Source organism: Mesoplodon densirostris, chromosome 8, assembly GCF_025265405.1.
Source record: "Mesoplodon densirostris isolate mMesDen1 chromosome 8, mMesDen1 primary haplotype, whole genome shotgun sequence".
NCBI classification, from domain to species: Eukaryota; Metazoa; Chordata; class Mammalia; order Artiodactyla; family Ziphiidae; genus Mesoplodon; species Mesoplodon densirostris.
This window is the reverse complement of record NC_082668.1, coordinates 110358336-110377946: the sequence shown is the minus strand read 5'-3', so window position 1 is coordinate 110377946 and position 19611 is coordinate 110358336. Positions and strand designations below refer to the sequence as shown.

The following is a 19611-nucleotide window of genomic DNA, read 5'->3' as shown; positions in this document are numbered from 1 at the left end:
TTGTTTTAGGTGTCTGCCCCCAGTAGCTAAGGTTGGTTCAGTGGGTTGTACTGACTTCCTGGTGGAGGGGACTGGTGCCTGTGTTCTGTGGATGAGGCTTGATCTTGTCTTTCTGCTCAGCAGGACCGCGTCCAGTGGTGTGTTTTGGGGTATCTGTGACCTTATTGTGATTTTAGGCAGCCTCTCTGCTAATGGGTGGGGTTGTGTTCCTGTCTTGCTAGTTGTTTGGCATAGGGTGTCCAGCACTGTAGCTTGCTGGTTGTTGAGTGGAGCTGGGTCTTAGCATTGAGATGGAGATCTCTGTGAGAGCTTTTGCTGTTTGATATTATGTGGAGGTGCTGTTTGATAAAATGGGAGGTCTCTGGTGGTCCAAAGTCCTGAACTCAGCTCTCCCACCTCAGAGGCTCAGGCCCAACACCCAGCTGGAGCACCAAGACCCCGTCAGCCACACTGCTCAGAAGAAAAGGGAGCAAAAGAGAGAAAGAAAGAAAGAAAGGAAGGAAGGAAGAAAGAAAGAAAGAAAGAAAGAAAGAAAGAAAGAAAGAAAGGAAGGAAGGAAGGAAGTTATTAAAATAAAGAATATTTTTTAAAATATAAAATTAATTCAAAAAAAATAAAAAAGAAAGAATGAAGAGAGCAGCCAAACAAAAAAACAAATCCACCAATGATAACAAGCGCTAAAACTATACAAAAAAATAAATAAAAAATAAAACAGACAGACAGCACCTTAGGACAAATGATAAAAACAAAGCTATACAAAGAAAATCACACAAAGAAGCATACACATACACACTCAATTAAAGGAAAAAATATATATATATAAAAGGAAGAGAGTAACCAAATCAATAAACAAATATACCAATGATAATAAGCTCTAAATACTAAACTAAGATAAACATAAAACCAGAAAGAAATTAGATGCAGAAAGCAAACCCCAAGTCTATAGTTGCTCCCAAAGTCCACCACCTCAAATTTGGGATGATGTGCTGTCTCTTCAGGTATTCCACAGATGCAGGGTACATCAAGTTGACTGTGGAGATTTAATCCGCTGCTCCAGAGGCTGCTTGTAGAAATTTCCCTTTCTCTTCTTTGTTTACACAGCTCCTGGGTTTCGGCTTTGGATTTGGCCCCTCTTTTGCATGTAGGTCACCTGAGGGCGTCTGTTCCCGCCCAGACAGGACAGGGTTAAAGTAGCAGCTGATTAAGGGGCTCTGGCTCACTCAAGCCAGGTGAGAGGAGGGGTACGGAATGTGGTGTGAGCCTGCAGTGGCAGAAGTTGGCGTGACATTGCAACAGCCTGAGGCACGCCATGTGTTGTCCTGGGGAAGTTGTCCCTGGATCACAGGACCCTGGCAGTGGCAGGCTGCACAGGCTCCCGAGAGGGGAGGTGTGGATAGTGACCTGTGCTTGCACACAGGCTTCTTGGTGGCTGCAGTAGCAGCCTTAGTGTTTCATGCCCACCTCTGGTGTCCACACTGGTGGCCGTGGCTTGCACCAGTCTCTGGAGCTCGTTTAGGCAGTGCTCTGAATCCCCTCTCCTCATGCACCGTAAAACAATGGTCTGTTTCCTCTTAGGCAGGTCCAGACTTTTTCCTGGACTCCCTCCCAGCTAGCTGTGGTGCACTAGCCCCCTTCAGGCTGTGTTCACGCAGCCAACCCCAGTCCTCTCCCTGGGATCTGACGTCTGAAGCCCGAGCCTCAGCTCCCAGCACCTGCCCACCCCAGCGGGTAAGCAGACTAGCGTCTCAGGCTGGTGAGTGCTGGTCGGCACCGATCCTCTGTGCAGGAATCTCTCCACTTTGCCCCCTGCACCCCTGTTGCTGTGCTCTCCTCCATGGCTCTGAAGCTTCCCCCGCACCCACCTCCCCATCTCCACCAATGAAGGATCTTCCTACTGTGTGGAAACCTTTCCTCCTTCACAGCTCCCTCCCAGGGGTGCAGGTCCCTTCCCTATTGTTTTGTCTCTGTTTATTCTTTTTTCTTTTGCCCTATGCAGGTACGTGGGGAGTTTCTTGCCTTCTGGGAAGTCTGAGGTCTTCTGCCAGCGTTCAGTAGGTATTCTGTAGGAGTTGTTCCACATGTAGATGTATTTTTGATGTATTTGTAGGGAGGAAGGTGATCTTCACATCTTACTCCTCCGCCATCTTGAAGATCCCTGGGAATGAAGTATTGATACATGTTACCACTTGGATAAACCTTGAAAACATTATACTAAGTAAAAGAAGCCAGACACAAAAAGTAACTGCCTAATGGGTATGAGTTTCTTCTGGAGTAGTGAAAACTTTTTTAAAATAGAGAGCTGTAGTGGTTGCACATCACTGTGAATGCACCAAATGCCACTGAATTGTATCCCTTAAAATGATTAACTACTATGTATATTTCACCTCAACTTAAAAAAACACACACACTATTTTATTATCTTCCAATCTGGACGTCAGAATTTCAAAATCAGTCTCATTGGATTAAAGTCAAAGTGTTAGCAGGTCTGGTCCCTTCTGGAGGCTTTGAGGGGTAATCTGTCTCCTTGTCATTTTCAGACACTGTTTACATTTCTAGGTTTATGATCCATTCCTCACACCACTCCAATTTCTTGCTTCCATTGTCACATTTCCTATTACTCTCTCAATTTTGATTCTCCTGCCTCCTTTTTATTGATATAAGAACACTTTTGATTGCAAATGAGCCCATCTGGATAATGCAGGAAACCTCCCATCTCAATATTTGTAACTTAATCACGTCTGAAAATTTCTTTACATATATATACTTCTTTCTCTCTCTCTCTCCCTCCCTCCCTCCCTCCTTCTGTGTGTGTGTGTGTGTGTGTGTGTGTGTGTGTGTATATATATATATATATATATATATATACTTTTTTTTTTTTTTTTTTACCATCTGAGGTAACATATTCACAGGTTCCAGGGATGAGGAGGTGGACATCTATAGGGGACCATTATTCATACTACTATAAGGACTAAAGGACTAAAGATCTAAATGTGGGAGTATTTTGTCTATGAATGACCTTTAAAACTACAGGAGCAGAGTATGAGTACCCCCACCCTCCCTTTATATCACCTCTTCCCCATTATCAAGGTCTTATTTTTTATTCATCCCTTTTTATTTTTATTTATTTATTTATTTATTTTTGCAGTATGCGGGCCTCTCACTGCTGTGGCCTCTCCCGTTGCGGAGCACAGGCTCCGGACGCGCAGGCCCAGTGGCCATGGCTCACGGGCCCAGCTGCTCCGCAGCATGTGGGATCTTCCCGGACCGGGGCACGAACCCATGTCCCCTGCATCGGCAGGCAGACTCTCAACCACTGCGCCATCAGGGAAGCCTATTCATCCCTTTTTAAAAGAAAAGCACATGGTAATTATAGTATCTAATCCTCTAGTACATGAGTATAAAATTCTTTCAAAAGTTTTGCAGACATTGCTCTATTGTTTTCCTTCATATACTACAGCAGAGGATAAGGACGATGTCAGAAAAAAATTGTTCACCTGTAGGCAGGGAAACTAATTTTTTTCTTCCATTGATGCCTCCAATTCTCTTTCTCTTCTAAAATCTTGCCATTGCGTATCTAAGAATGGCTCTCTTAATTTATGTGACCTGATATGTCAAGACACCCAGGTCTTTCTTCATTCACTTATTCAATAACTTTTTTAGTATCTACTCTATGACAATGGTGAACAAGAGAGATTAGCACTCGTGGAACATAAATTCAAGTGGAAGTGAAAGTAACAAAAGTATAATATAATTTCAAGTAGTGATATAAACAGTGAAGAGAAATGCAGAGGGTAGAGGAAAAGATAGTAATGAAGGTAGTGACACTCTCTCAGTGTTGCTGAAAACTGTTGGAGCACGAGTACGAGGCCAGCGATACTGATGGTGGTCAGGTGGGCTGCTGGAAACCAAGAATTCAAAAATAGTAATTGTGTTTGTAATTATCGCTGCTCTGATTATTTAACTCTCACCCATTTTGATGGTTATGTTCTTAAGTTTAATTTTTACCCTCTGTCCTCCATGTCTGTAACCTTATTGCTTGTTTTTTATTTAAAGAATATACTATACTGTTTACTATATACCAAATCCTCGTTTAAACATCTTATCAATAGTAATTAATTTAATTAAAGGTCACAAATCCATTTGAGGTAGGTAATTATTATTAGCCCTATTTTAAAATCAAGAACACTGAGGCACAGAGAGATTATACAACTAGCCCAATGACACACTGTTAGTACGGTTGGGGTCAGGATTTGCACCCAGAGCGTACACCTTCAGAGTCCTTACTCTTGATTCTATTTTATGTTGCCTCTCCATTAATCACTGTGTCCATTTTTCTCTCCTTTCTGCAGTGAGAGTTGGGGGAACTATCCAGTTTGTCTGTAATATAGTTGCTTCAGTCTTCTGCATCATCAATTTTGCTATTTTCTGTCTTCAGTGAGCATTTAAATTCTGCCGTTCTACATTTATTTTCTTTACAGTCCTCATCATCAACATTTCAGGCTATTTCTTCCTCATAGGATTTTGTTCCTTTCATGGAACAAGGCTTCATGCATCCTTCAGAGTATTTCAAGAAGTTTCTCAATGTTTTATCTCCTTATCGCTTGTTGTGCAACTTTTTAATATGTTCCATGTTAGATTTTTCCATTTTTCCAATCTTAAAATTAGCAGAGATGCATCCAGACTTGGCATGCACCTGCAGGTGTGCTTTGGGTAGTTCTGTTCACCTCCTTTGCTGACCACTTTGGTTTCGGTAAAGCCCCTTCCCAAGTAGGTAACCAGAGGGCAGAAGGATGTGCCCAAGGATTCAGAGTCCCAGTGGACAGCAGATCTCTAGTGCAGCCCAACTGCAAAAATGTCCGTCTTCAATTCCGCAGCTCATTGACTCTAAAGTGAAGAAGAGTCAAATGAAACTCCAGCATGCAATGCTACTGGGGTTCTTCCTACCTCACTTTACTCACTGAGAACTTTACTCACTGAGACTACATCTTCCATGTAATAATATCCACCTCCTCATCTATATTCCTTCCTTCTCTGTAGTTTTATTAGAGTTTTATTCTCTCAGGAGGGGACATAGAAAGGAGAATTACTGGGTGGGTGGGAAGAGGAACCACATTCTGAGCATCCCAAAGAACAGTAAAATGGGAGAAGAGACAGTGTTAGTATTTAACTGGTTGGCTCCAATTCCAATTGTTCACAGCAGCCTCCACTCTGATGGCTAATGCCTGTGTGGCCATGGTCATTGAATATATTGAATATCATCTCTGAGTAAAGACACATTCTACGGGAGATCAAGCCTGCCCTGTTTCTTTGGCAAAGCATATGTTGCCCCCACCCTAGTTGCAGTCCTCACTTTCGTTTTTATAGGTCTTGTAACCTTTGTGGGCATTCCCATAGATTCTGGTAGCACATTGCTCATCACTTGGGTTGTTGATGTGGTTCGTTCATTCCCCAGATACTAATAAGAAACTACTAAGTGCCAAGAATTCTGCTCGGCCTGGGGGCTACAAGTCAAAGTCATAAATGCATAACTCTGCTCCCATAAAGTTCCATCTTTTCCTATGTTTTCATAGTTGGAATCTGGAAAACTCTCTAGAACTGCTATCAAGAAATCATTTTAAACTGGAAAATGATAATGTGCTTTTAATGAAAATCATGAGCCAAGCAATGTGGAAAATAGAAAAAGAGCATTGGGCTGGAAATCAGATAGCTTAAGTTCTCATCCTTGCTTTGCCACTGGTATCCGAGGACCTTGGGTGAATCACTTAATCCTTCAAGGTCTCAGTTTCCTAAAAGTGTGAAATAAATGGGTTGGACCAAATTCTCTCCAAGATTCCTTCCAGCCAAAAATGTATATGTCTTCAAGATAAATGTTCTTCTCATTAATGTGGGTGTCTCAGAAGCCATTTTTTATCAGTGGATTCTAACCTTATGTTTATCAATACAGTAGTCTGATTCTCCTGACCCTCTTTATACCATTCCTAATAAGAAATGTACCAACCATATGTGAAACACATGGGCTCTGCCCAAAGGCCATGCAAGATACATAAATTTCACAAGGGAAAGATGCAAAACACATGTTGACACATCTCAAATCCACATGTACATTTTGGTTAGGGTTTAATGGTACTTAATTTTGAGGGTTATTCAGAAATCTGTTTAAGGTACTCCTATAAAACTGACTTTTAGATAAGGCCCAAGAAGTTCTTGTGTACTTTAGACAACAAGTAAAGTTGTCCAAATTTCTGTGGGTTACCCATAGACATAGAAGTCTTCTGAAGTTGATCATAGAACTAGGCATCTCACACCTTGCAGCATCTTGATAAAGTCACAGTAAAATAGAAGGTTGAATGAATATCAAACTAGTTGTCTCATATCAGGGGACTACAGTCCCACCTATAAGCTCACAATGGAAAGACACAGCTGGACCATCTGCTTTGGCCATCAGCCCCAATTTGGGGCCCTCCAGAATTTTACATGTGCTGGCCACACAAGTGTAAATTCATGCCCTTCTTTCTGCCTGCTGAATTTCTACTCATTCCTTGGGATCCCACTCAAACGTCACCTCCTCTGTGAAGACTTCCTTAATCTCTCCAAACAAAAGGGCTACTCCTCCATTTATGTCCCTTACCCTTTCTCTCACTCTCGCTCTACATCTGTTATTGTACTTGTCATGCTAAACAGCATTTATTTGTTTTCATATTGAGTAATTATTGAGTAATAAATGTGCTTTTGTGATCTTTGGAATTCTAGTACCTAGCAGTATGCCTGGCATGTTTGTTAATGAATCTATGAATGAATGAATGAATGAATGAATGAATGATGTTGACAGTGAAAGTCTAAGATTCAGTAGGATCTTTAATCTTAGAAGTTTAACAGGGGTAGCCAAAGTCAATATCCTGTTTCAGAACAGAGAATTTGTGAATTTTCCATCATGGAAGAACTCAAGTCAAAAGTAGACTATATTAAAAAAAAAAATGCTTTAGGGCTTCCCTGGTGGCGCAGTGGTTGGGAGTCCGCCTGCCGATGCAGGGGACATGGGTTCATGCCCCAGTCTGGGAAGATCCCACATGCCGCAGAGCGGCTGGGCCCGTGAACCATGGCCGCTGAGCCTGCATGTCCGGAGCCTGCACTCCGCAGTGGGAGAGGCCACAACAGTGAGAGGCCCGCGTACTGCAAAAAAAAAAATAGAGTATACTAGGTCAAGAAAACATAGTGAGCACCTGCTACCATGTCCCACATCATCCTTTATCCAGAAGAGTCGGCAAGGAAAGGAAAACATGGTACCAGTGTGGGAAGGGTGTCCTCAAATTGCTTGCTTAATGTTGAGAAGAAGATAAAGGCACATGATACAGAGGATATGGGATACACAAGAAGGGAGAGACCAAGATCTGACTGATCAGGGCCAGCCAGCAGCAAAGCCAAGGAAGCAGTAAAGCTCTTACAGCTGCTAATGCCCCCATCTATCTTCTAACCCTGCACTGTTCAGTACAGTGGCCACTGGCCATGGGAGGCTAGTGAGCACTTGAAATGCGGCCAGGATGTGCTATAAATGGAAAATACACACCAAATTTGGAAGAGTGAATTAAACAGAAGAAAAACAATGTTAAAATATCTCATTTAATTATTTTTTATATCAACTACATGTTAAAATGTAGAAATGACAATATTTTCGATATATATATTTAAAATTCAATTCACTCATTTCTTTTTCTTTTGACAATGTGGCTACTAGAAAATTTTAAATTATATATGTGGCTCACCTCATATTTTTTTTGGACAATGCCTTTCTAAACCATTGCTTTTCCTTTAGTTCCAGCCATCATTTCATCAGCTTAGAGTTATCTTTGATCTTGGAAGTGTTAACTGGGAAGCTCTGAAAGGATCATGTATTTTCAAGACCTAGAAATGTCTGCCCTCATGGTGAACTGACATACCTTCATAGAGGCAAGAGGCCTTGTTCAGTAGCCAACTCCCTGGACTTCGTGTTGACCACCATTGGTGCCCGCATGTCTTCTTCAGTTCTGCCCGAATTTTCCCCTTCACAGCAGGAGGAAATTATGAAGAGAGATTTCTAGTTTCCACAGACACATACTGATAAGAGCAACTGGCCCAGGCTAAGGGCAATAAACTCAAATGTCTACAGGGGCCAAGCAGGTAAAAAGTGAAGCAAGCCAAGTGTATTCTTTCAATAGAGTCACACTTCATCTGCATATTAAACACATAGGAATTTTCTTCACCTCCCCAATGAAATATGCTCTCTTCCTGTTCTATTGTTTTGTTTGTTTTTGTTTTTGAACATGTGATGCTCTTGGCCAATGTTTCATTTTTCTGCTTTAAAAAGAAATTTCACTAAAAACTCAATTCGAGAATAAAAAACGGTGCAAACACAGTGACAGACTATAGCTGACACTGGCCTCAGTGTTGGGGCTCAGCAGGGAGTCGTGCAGACTGTGGAGAAGTGGGAATGAGGCCCTGCCCACAGGAGCAGCCCTGGCTCAGCTCCAGCCAGTAGGTGTCAAGTGTTCATGTGGGCCTTCTGATTTTTCAAGAGATGTTGGAAATCTGGATGGTTATATAAAATTTCCTAGTTTTCAAGTGTCACCAGCTAATGCAAATATTTTTAAAACACAGTGTAAACTAGAATTCTGTGATCTGGGTAAAACAGTGCCTACAAATTAGATTTGGCTCATAGACCACCAGTTTCCAATCATTGGTCTGGGGCTAGCCATTAGATAATGTAGGAAAAAAGAGAGAAAAGGAAATGAATATTTTTGAACACATACTGTATGACTGGAACTTCATCTTCTTTCCCTCATTTAATCATCCCAATAGCCTGTGAAGTATTAATAGCCTCATTTTCACAACTGAAGAAACAGAGGTTCATTTGAGTTAAACGATTTTTCCAAGATAAGTCAACTAGAAGCTTCCAAACTGGGGGAAGTTGTGTATTGTTCCCGAAACCTATCTTCATACTGGTGCTTTCTGCTCACTCCCAGCTTGGGAGACCTCATTAGGCTACCTGCTCTCCAAGTCATCTCCTCATCACCCTGCTCATCATGTGCCTCCTCTGACCTCCTGGGTGCTCACTCCCTGGGATTCATTCTTGGCAATTAGGAAGGGACCCTGTCTTCATCATCTCTTCCCACGTAGGCAGGGATTGAGACCCATGTTTCTGACCCCTCGGTATGAAACATAAGGACCTACACTTACCATAGACTTAATATATGTTTGTTGGTTGTGATACCATATCATCTCTTGGCTTGCCCACTTGCCCCGCCCCTCTTTGTGTATGTTCCATTCATATCTTTTACCTCTTCACCTGGATCATTCATGGTGACTCTGTTACAGCACTGATGAAAGGAATGATTTCACATGAGATGCACAGAATACGTTCCCATATTTGAGAGGGTGGGAGGGAGGGACCAGCCCTTACAAGCCTTCATTTGTCACACACGATCCCGAGGCCCAGAGGGAGTAAGGGCTGTTCCAGTGTTACTCAAGACTGGAGTCACAGCGCTGGAAGGAGAATTCAGCCTCGCAGACAGACTGGGAGTGAGAATTAGAATCCCAACAGGCTTGCCGGGACTGAGTTCTCCTTTGCCCAGCGTCTTCCTCTTTCCCCAACACTCCCAGCTTGTCTCTGAGCTCTCTTTCTTCAACACAATGAAATTATTTTTGGCTAGACCTGCTAGTCTCCATTCAAGCAAAATAGCTTCCAGCTGGGATGAGCTCCTCCCCTCTTCTCCAGAGTAGGTTGCCAGCTACCCACACCCACCCGGAGGGCCCTCTAGCAGACACTTATGGGTCCCCCGTGAGGGGAGGGAACATAGCAATAACCAGAATCTCATATATTCCTGAAGCAACTTAACTAGTAACTGATAAAGCACTTCCACACCCCTTATTTTGTTTGACATTTACAATAGCCCCATAATTAGCAGGCAGATGTTATTATGCTCGGTTTACAGATAAGAAAACTGTAGACTATAGAGGTTAAGTGACTTGCCTAAGTCATAAGGCAGTGCTGACATTTGAACACAATCTTCTGAATCTCTAAATGGTATCCTCTTGGGTTATTTTTCTTCCACAGTAATTTTTATTCTTCTGATTTGAAAACTTCTTCCTCTCCACAGTGCAAAATTAGAAAAATATTAAAATGTGGAAAGAAGAAAATAAACAGCCTTGCCACTCAAGGTAACTATGATTAACATGTTGATATATTTTCTTCCTTTCTTTTTTCTCTGTGCGTGTGTTTTTTTTTTTTTTTTTTTTTTTTTTGGCTATGTTGGGTCTTTGTTTCTGTGTGAGGGCTTTCTCTAGTTGCAGAGAGCGGGGGCCACTCTTCATCGCGGTGCTCAGGCCTCTCACTATCGCGGCCTCTCTTGTTGCGGAGCACAGGCTCCAGACGCGCAGGCTCAGTAGTTGTGGTTCACGGGCCCAGTTGCTCCGTGGCATGTGGGATCCTCCCAGACCAGGGCTTGAACCCATGTCCCCTGCATTGGCAGGCAGTTTCTCAACCACTGTGCCACCAGGGAAGCCCTTCTGTGTGTATTTTTAATTGATTAGGAGCATACTATCTATACATAGTTTGTACTATGTTTATACTTAACATTATGTTAGAAGAAGTTCCTATGTCATTAATGTCCTATGTCATTCCTATGTCACATTTATTGAAAATGTGATTTTTAATAATTGTAAATTATTACATTTAATACATTTAATTGTAAATATTCAATCCAACATAAGAACTTTCCCCCTATTTGAACATAATTTTGCAATTAAATGTGACACTAAATCAAAAAGATATGTGCAGTCCTATGCTCATTACAGCTTTATTTACAATAGCCAAGATATAGAAGCAACAAGTGCCCATCAATAGATGAATGGGTAAAGAAGATGTGGTATATATGCATACAGTGGAATATTACTCAGCCATTAAGAAAGAAATCTTGCCATTTGTGATAACATGGATGGACCTAGAAGGTATTATGCTAAGTAAAATAAGTCAGTCAGAGAAAGATAAATAATGTATGATTTCTCTTATATGTGTAATCTAAAAAACAAAACAAATGAACAAATATAACTAAACAGAAACAGAGTCATAGATACAGAGAACAAACAGGTGGTCACCAGAGGGGAAAGAATTGAGGGGAGGAGAGAAATAGGTGAGGGAGACTAAGAGGTACAAACTTCCAGTTACAAAATAAATGTCACAAGTCTGAAATGTACAATGTGGGGAATATAGTCAATAATTATGTAATATCTTTGTATGGTGACAGATGACAACTAGACTTATCTTGGTGAATATTTTGAAATGTACAGAGATATTGAATCATTATGTTGTATACCAGGAACTAACATAGTATTATAGGTCAATTATACTTCAAAAACAAACAAACCCACAGAAAAGAGATCAGATTTATGATTACCAGAGGTAGGGGTGGGAGGAGAGGAAATTAAGTGAAAGCAGTCAAAAGGTGCAAACTTTCAGTTATAAGATAAATAAGTACTAGGGATGTAATATACAGCATGATAAAGGTAATTAACACTGCTGTACATTATAAATGAAAGCTCTTAACAGAGTAAATCCTAAGAGTTATAAGGAAAACAATTTTTTTCTATTTCTTTAATGTTGTATCTATATGAGATAATGGATGTTCACTCTTGTGATAATCATTTCATTATGTATGGAAGTCAAATCATTACGCTGTGCACCTTAAACTTAGGCAGTGCTCTATGTCAATTATATCTCAGTGAAACTAGAAAAAATGATACTGTGATAAATATATTATGGGTAAATTTTGGTCCTCATCACTGGATAGGATAGACAGTGAAATTTTACCTTAAGGTATGTGATGAACCAAGCAATTAATCAACAAACATTCAAGGCCAGGGGGTTAAGCATCTCATAAGTGCTGGGTGAGGGGGAATACAGGGAACCAAAACTACGGGCACTGTTTTCTCAGTGGGCAACCCTTTTCATGTTTGCTACCAAACTATTTTCCAAATCTGCTCCTTCTCTACCACCACTGACCTAGTTCAGGGGGTTCCTGCTGTTTACCCTGCACCGGTCTCCTGCTCCTATAGCCTCCCCTGCCCCAAATCTACCCTCTGGATGGAGCCTGGATGAGCTCTCCAACGCTGTATCTGTGCCATTCTGCAGGGAAAAACCTATCACTGAATTCACATTGGTCTCCAGAAAAACGTCTAGAGTATCTTAAACTCTGACACTATACGATCAGAATCAAAAACAAGTTCTGGCACTCAGCAAGCACTCGAAACATATATTTTTATGCCCCTCACTCTCTAGACCAGGTGGTGCTCAGTGATTCTGTTTTGAATGTTCTTCTTCCTCCCATTACCCAGAAACCTTTCCACAGGGTCCCCGCTCTGTCTCCAGACGCCAACACAGCCTCCTCCTTTGGGAGGGGGTGTTGATGGAGTTCTAGATGTACTGGTTCTTTACGTTTTTAGAAAGGAGTCAGGAATTAAACCTATGATCCAGCCAATCTCCAAGGAAAACCCTGCTCAGAGAATTTGAGAAGCTGCTAATAGTTTCAGGCAGAGTGTCATTAAAATTTAGAAAATATATTAAAAATATAGTTTGAACACCATCTCCCCTTTTTTCAGGGATGAGCATCTCACCCCCCCTCCCATCCTTTCAATGATTTTTCAGCTTTGGATGGGGCCACCCAAGTTCTGAAAGTTCTCCCAGCAGAGCCTCGTCAGTTCTGGTTTAGGGCAGATCACCGTAATGAGTTTGAACAGCATCCTCAAGCTATTTCCTCTTCTATTCCTTCTTAAATGTGAGAAAGCAGTGTCAAAGTTGGCAAGGCCAAGATGGTTACTTTCTAGGTAGGGAATACATCCTTGCTCTCGTGTAGTTTCTCCCTACATCCAATGCTCCACCATCTCAGCAGCGAGAGCTGTGACAGGACGCTGATTACAGTCTATGTACAGTTCATATATACTCTCTGACTGGATTCTTACAACACTGGGTGAGGTAACTACGGCAGGCGTTACTACATCTCAAAAGTACAGATAAGAACACTGAGGTTTGGAATGCGTTAGTGGCTTGGCTGCAGCTTGGAATTAGTGACAGGCCAAGTCAGGATGCAGGCCCATAACTCTATCCAGACACTGGGCACTTTAGTGTCAGCCTGAGATGTCCCGGTCTTGTGGGGTAACTGTCCCTCTTTCCCTGCCTTCAGTTTTGCCTCTAAATGGTGAAGAATCATACCTTGTGCCAGCACTCCTGGAAAAGCCATATGGACAACCAGAGCAAACCTCTCAAGATCCTGGAAGGCAAAGATTCTAGTCATTCTAGGAGTTGGCACTGCAAATTTTACCCTCACCCAGGCAGCCCCTCAGAGTTAAGGGGGTCCCTCGGCACCTGTTGCTTTGTATTCCCCACTTCCCTGCTCAGGGGGTTCATCACCTCATGCTGGGACTTTTTCCAAACTAACCCAACTGGTTCCCTGTTTCTGATCTTACTTCCCTCCAATCTTTCCTCTAACCAGATATCTTCATTTTTTCTCCTCACTGCCCTACTTAAAACGGTAATTGATGTCCATTCTCTGCACAAGGAAGTAGACACCTTAGCCTGGATGAAAGGCTGTCTGCATTGTGCTCCTATGCTGTGGAGCCAACATCATTCCACATCCTCCACACACGGACTGAGAAGTTGGCCTGTCTTCACTCCCAACACTTTACTCACATGCTGTTCCTTAAGACTTCTGAGACTTTCTCAAGCCCTGCTCCTTTCTGGAATTCCAAAACTTCAAACTTCCAAAACCTGCTTCAAGTTCTGCCTCCAAGTCTCCTCCCAGAAGCCTAGGCTTCTCCAACTTCTGCACTCTGACATCCTGAGGAATGGGACTGATCCACTTACATCAACCCTGACCTATAAGCTGCCATTTGCACATGAGACTATGTGTCATATTAGTCTTGACTCTCCAAATTGCTAACAAATTCCTTGAAGGCCAAAACTATGCCTGAATGACTTCCTTGTGAGCCCCAAACCAAGCTACTTACTCCCAAGCACAGAGTAGGTGCTCAAAAGTCCCTCGCTGGATAAGTGGATGTGAATCAGTGCCATGACAGCAGGTGTGACATAGGGAAGGCTGAGCTGCGACTCAGGGAATCTGGTCGGTTATGAGGATTTGGGAAACTCTCCTTCCTGAGCTCATGCTACTCATTTATAAAATAAAGGCATTGGACAAGATAATCTCAAATACTGCTTCAAGCTCTGTGAATCCCTTAAATATATGGGGTAGATGGAAACTTTGCTGCTAGGAGATGAAAGGATTTTTTTTTCCTTGAAGGGCCATACCTCTGCCATGGATTAGAAACAAAATCATTGAAAACCTGCTTTCTCACCAAATGTTGACCATGCATCCTGCAAATCCATTGATTTTTTTAAGGCCTCCAGACCCCATGGCCATAATGAGATCCACACACTTGTCAGGTGTTGAAGTCATTTGGCCTTTGGCCTTCATCTCACCAGCCCCCAACACATGGGAGTTGGCCACGACTTTCACACACGTGTTCCCTCTTACCTAATCTTTCAAAAGGAAACACAGCATTATACAGTTTAGACAAAGAAGGGAGAAGAAAGGAGGTGGAGAAAAAGAGAACTTGAAAAATAGTTTTCCAACCAAGAAAGGAATATCAAATGCATGGGCCATTAAACCAAAAGCCAATCTGAATCTGGGGGGACAATTTTTGTGAATGTCTGGGGTGTAGTGGTCGCAATACTCACGAACACACACCCTTTAGTCCCATCTGAACATAAATACATACAAGGCTTACAAGTGAAGCATATTTGTTAAGCACCAAGATGGTGGTAATTAAATTCATGGGGTTTGTGCATTACGTAAAAAGCAGAATACCAGCAGCCCAAGACCTTATAAAGTAGTTGATCATCACCAGCACCATAATTACTCATGAGCCCAAGGAATGTACGCCAGGCCTCCTCAGACTTGCCTAATATCAGGCAAGAAAGCACCATAATTATATTTCATATCTGGGGACAACCCTAGAAATGTATGTACAGAGAGAAACGTCGTCTCAACTCTGTGCTCTCTGAGATGAATCCAGGTACTTGGACCTGTTGCCTTAGAGAAGAACAGTAAATTCTGATTGAGCTAATATTAAAAAGAAAAGAAAAATCAGAAAAATGTTCACAATTGTCAAACCAAGGGAGAAAAGTTCCATTTAGCTAAGTGAAAAAAGCTGAGTGAAATTCTAAACGGGAAAAGTATACATTATCTTGGAAGATGAAAATTAAATTAAATTAGTAAAATTAGGTAAATTAGATGGGAAAAAGCTCAAACTCCATTATTACAGAAAGTAGGACATTTTCATCACAAACATAAATGTTTTCTGAACTGGATGCTATAAATTTTGAAAGTATTTTAATTCCATATTTCTCTTGATTCCAATATCTGATCAGTAAGAAAAGCAAGGTTTATTAGTCCCTTAGTTGACCATAGATAAGACTGAAGTCCGGAGAGGTGAAGGGACTTATCCAAGATCACACAGCTGTTTACCAGCAGAGTTGGAACTAAAGGAGCCCTCTGAGACCTGATCAAACATCCATCTCTCTCTTTCACATTTCCTCCTAGGGTTGAAGGCATGTTGATTTACTTCTTACTTCTGTAAACTCTTGGCTAGAAAGGGCTAATACATTTATACTGGATTTGGATTCAGAACAAACTTTTTAGTGTGAAGACAAACAGTCTAAAAAAGCACTTTCACCTGCTTAATCTGGTTTGAATCACAAAATTCTAAAACCTTCCCATGAAAAGAAGTTAAAACTTTTTTCTAACATCAAGTGTAAGCAGTCTGATACATCCCTAAATGCTGAGGCAGTGAGCCTCTAATAAGGAAGTGCTACAGTAATTACATCTTTGAAACCATTCCAACATGGGAGTCCTGGGTCTGAACCACAGATCGACTACTCATTAGCTGTGTGGCCTTAGGCAAGTGATTTAACCTCTCCAAGCCTCAGTTTCCTAATCTGGAAAATGGGACAATACCTACCCATCAAAGAACATGAGAAATTTCCTGATACATACAAGTACCAACAGTTACTAGTACTCTCCCTTTCCTTACTTTATCTTCTTAAAATTTAGCTTGTTAAAACAGAGTGTGCTTCTAGGCTCAAAAGCCACTTGACCATTGCACTGGTTGGTTTTTGATTCAGAATCTTCATATAATACCATTCATTCACTGACACATATTTATGTGCAGCCACTGTTCTAAGCACTTGCCTCAGGGAGATGAATGAAACAGCCTTCTTCTTCTTAGAGTTTGTGTTCAACAAACTGGACAGCTGGTCAACAAACTGGACTTTGGTCATTATTTCTGCGTATGGAGGATGGGAGGCTTAGTGAGCAAGTTCTTTGGTAAAACTCTCATGAAATATGGTCTAATCCATCTACTTCCCCAAGGCAAAGACCATATCCCTAGGAGGCATGCTCCCTGATGCACAGAGAGGTATAAAGCATCTACTACGTGCTCCTTTGCACCCACTAAAGCAGTCAGTTGACTCATTTCTCCAGAATCATGGTCACTGGGATCCTATCTTCATCTAATCTCATGAGATACCCCTGCCCACCAGGCTAGGGAAGACTTAGAGGTGACTTGGTGTATCTGACAACTTTCTTAAAAATTGGGTTTATCCCTAAAACCTTGGCTCTGACTTTCTCCAACTAATAGATGCATGTGCAGCACACGAGAAATGGAGACAGCTTACCTCACCTCGAGGGACCCAGATCTTCACCAATGTCCTCCCCTTTCCTCTCTGCCACAGAGCTCACTTCCAAGTGACCATTACAATGTAAAATAAAACAAAAGGCCAGCCAAGTCTACCAAAGTGGCCTTCCATGCTCTCCCAGATCTTCTCCGGGCTTGGGGTCCAGGCCTAGGGTCCCTGGGAACACCCAGTGCCGAGCAGGTTGCCAGTGGGGGACAAGCCACAAAAGTATCAGTGTGGCTGTATAAGTAGGCCCAATTTTTTTTTCATTTTTATTTTCCTTCTTACTGACTCCTAACAGAATCATTTTCTGGTTTTGAAAGGCATCTGCAGGAATGCAGAGAACAGAATGGTGACTCAGAAGATGGTGACCGAGTCATCTGCTTTGCATTGTCGAGTACATTTTTCACATGTTACTGGGTGAAACTAGCAATAAAGGGCACCAAATGCTAGAAATAGAACAAAAGAGATAAAGAAAAAGAAGAGGAAAAATATCTTATTTCCTCTAGAGAAATCTGCCTTGATTCGGGACACTGGTGTTTTAGGAAAAATCATTTTGCTTTGAACAGCTCTCTTTCTGACTCACTTTTTGGAAAGAATGTGCTGAGCAGATAACTGCCCACCTCCCCCCGCAAACAGCTCTGCTGAAATCTGAACACTATAAGTCCTCCTTGTTGACTTGTGAAAGAGATCTCTCTATATTCATTCGGGCTCTGTGCTCGTCACATGATACCAATACATTCCAAATGCTAAGATACAAGATTACTACTTAACCATAGAACAAACCAACAGGAATTTTAATCAAGACAATATCCAATAATGAATAAAGATGGAATGTTTTTGGAGGGGTTCCAGAATACACATTTGGGAATTTTTAATCTTGCTCATCTTTGAATCTAGCAAAAATATTTTAAACTTTTCTGACCATGCCATTTCAGGCTGAACCCAGAAACTAGCTACTATCTAAGGTATTAAAGCATTTCATCTACACAGACATTGAATTTTCCAAATCTTGGTCAGTAATTGATACCAGATTAAATGAAATATGAATCAGACAAGTTCCTTTACATGCAGTGTTTTAGCTGAATTATTTTATGATATAAAAGATGAAAAGAAATCAAGATAAATAACGAGCAGTGTGGGACAAGATTATACTTTTAATATTGTTATATTTTAGGATTCGTTTTATTTTAATGTTTGTGTTCAGACCAGATTGATGTGTCATAGTTTATCAAATTGCTTAAATAAACCATTGTCAGCTATGGGTGGCCAGATATTTACCATGAGTTTGAAAGTTGTCTGAATCAACACTAATTGTAAAGGAAGCTTTTTTATAACAGTTTATAATCAGCTGTAACTTACCTAAAATGTGAATTTCAACACTATTTTAATCGTGTTTGAAACAGGAAGAAGGGAGTAGCCCAGTATTGAGATTGAAGTTTATAGGCCATAGAGCTATTCTTCCTGTTGCCCCGTGGGGTTTTCCCACCCCACCCTAAGCCCCACCACCAAATGGAAACAAAGAAGACTTTGCTCCCACAAGGCTGCTTGGAGCATTGGTGTTTGGGTCTTTTAAAAGGACCAAGTGATGGCTGGAAGATAGATGGGAAAGATGGAACATAGATTAAATGTGACATGTTACACTATAGGAAAGGTATTTTTATAGAACATGTACGCAGTAGATCAAAGACTTCACTGCACTTATTTTTGTCTTCACACACCTACTAAAGCTGCATTTCTGCTGATGAGTGAAATTCTAGCTCTTTGGTCATCCCAGGACCCTAAATTGATACATCACCCAGCAGCATTAAAATGTTGGTTTTGTATGATTAAAAGTGTGGGTGCACAATTTCACTGAGAGGAATGAAAGTTGTAGTCATTTGAAGTAAATCAAGACTAAACAACGAAAATGAGAATAATGGTCTGTGTAATTGCCCTGTTGGTCGTCTCAGGAGCCCAGCTGAAAGGGAGATTAGAACCAAAGTCTGCGCTTGGGATTTTTTGGAGGTTGCTAGTCTTAGGGCAGGTTCTCTGACAAGTCCTGAGTAAGCCTCTGATTTGGATGAGAGAGGGCTAAAAAAAGCATTTCTGAAACCCTCTCAGACAGTAATTGATTGGTCTGCTTTTTTTTCACTTATTTGTTTATTATAAAAAGAATTATTTTCAAATCATCTTGAATATTACAGATTTTATCTGTGTCTCCTGACCAAGCATTTCAGATAGAATCTAGTATATGTAGTGAAAGTTTAAAAGCTGAATAAGTCTAAGCCATGGAACAAACTCATCACAGAAAAGAATTGACAGTATTCCCAAAGAATAGGAGAAGCTAATAGAGTTATACATGTTTTAAGAGGTAGATACGATCACGTGTGCACAATATAAAACAGAAGGTTTCTAATGATTGAAAAAGGAGGGGGGAAAAAGCTATTTGGTAGTAGCTTGGTGAACTTTGGCTGAACTTCTCTGTTTGGCAGGCTCTGGTGCGGACAGTCTAGGATGAGGCATTAGGGCTCGCATCTGAGAAGTTGACATCAAGCAGACAGCAAGACATGATATCTTATTTTCCTGAGCCATGCTGACACAAATTGAACTCCCCTTATTATTTTCTTATGCCAGTAAAGTTGCACTTGGAATTTAAGCATTTTGTGTGCAGATGTTGAAGGCTGGGTTGGTTTAATTTAAATAATTTGCAGATTGTTTAGTAGCACTCCAAAGACGGGAGCGTTCTTCATCTGAGTTCAATTTTATGAGCTTTGGTTTCTGATCTTCTGCAAGGTAAAACTGAACTATTTCAGTTTCAGTAAAACCCAAGGGCTAAAAGACCCTGCCGCTCCCTCTGGCGCTGCTGGCTTTGT

At 41.3% G+C, this 19611-nt stretch overlaps 1 long non-coding RNA gene across 2 annotated transcripts; it reads right to left on the bottom strand.

The window, feature by feature from the left end:
- Positions 1-869: 869 nt before the first annotated feature.
- Positions 870-16962, bottom strand: LOC132495276 (uncharacterized). 2 transcript variants are annotated; one of them, XR_009533225.1, is made up of 3 exons: positions 16757-16962; positions 7935-8037; positions 870-2155 (listed from the first exon to the last, which is right to left on the bottom strand). It is a non-coding gene; the product is annotated as an uncharacterized LOC132495276 (long non-coding RNA). The 2 variants fall into 2 exon arrangements; XR_009533226.1 differs by lacking the exon at positions 16757-16962 and adding an exon at positions 13238-13299.
- Positions 16963-19611: the final 2649 nt, after the last annotated feature.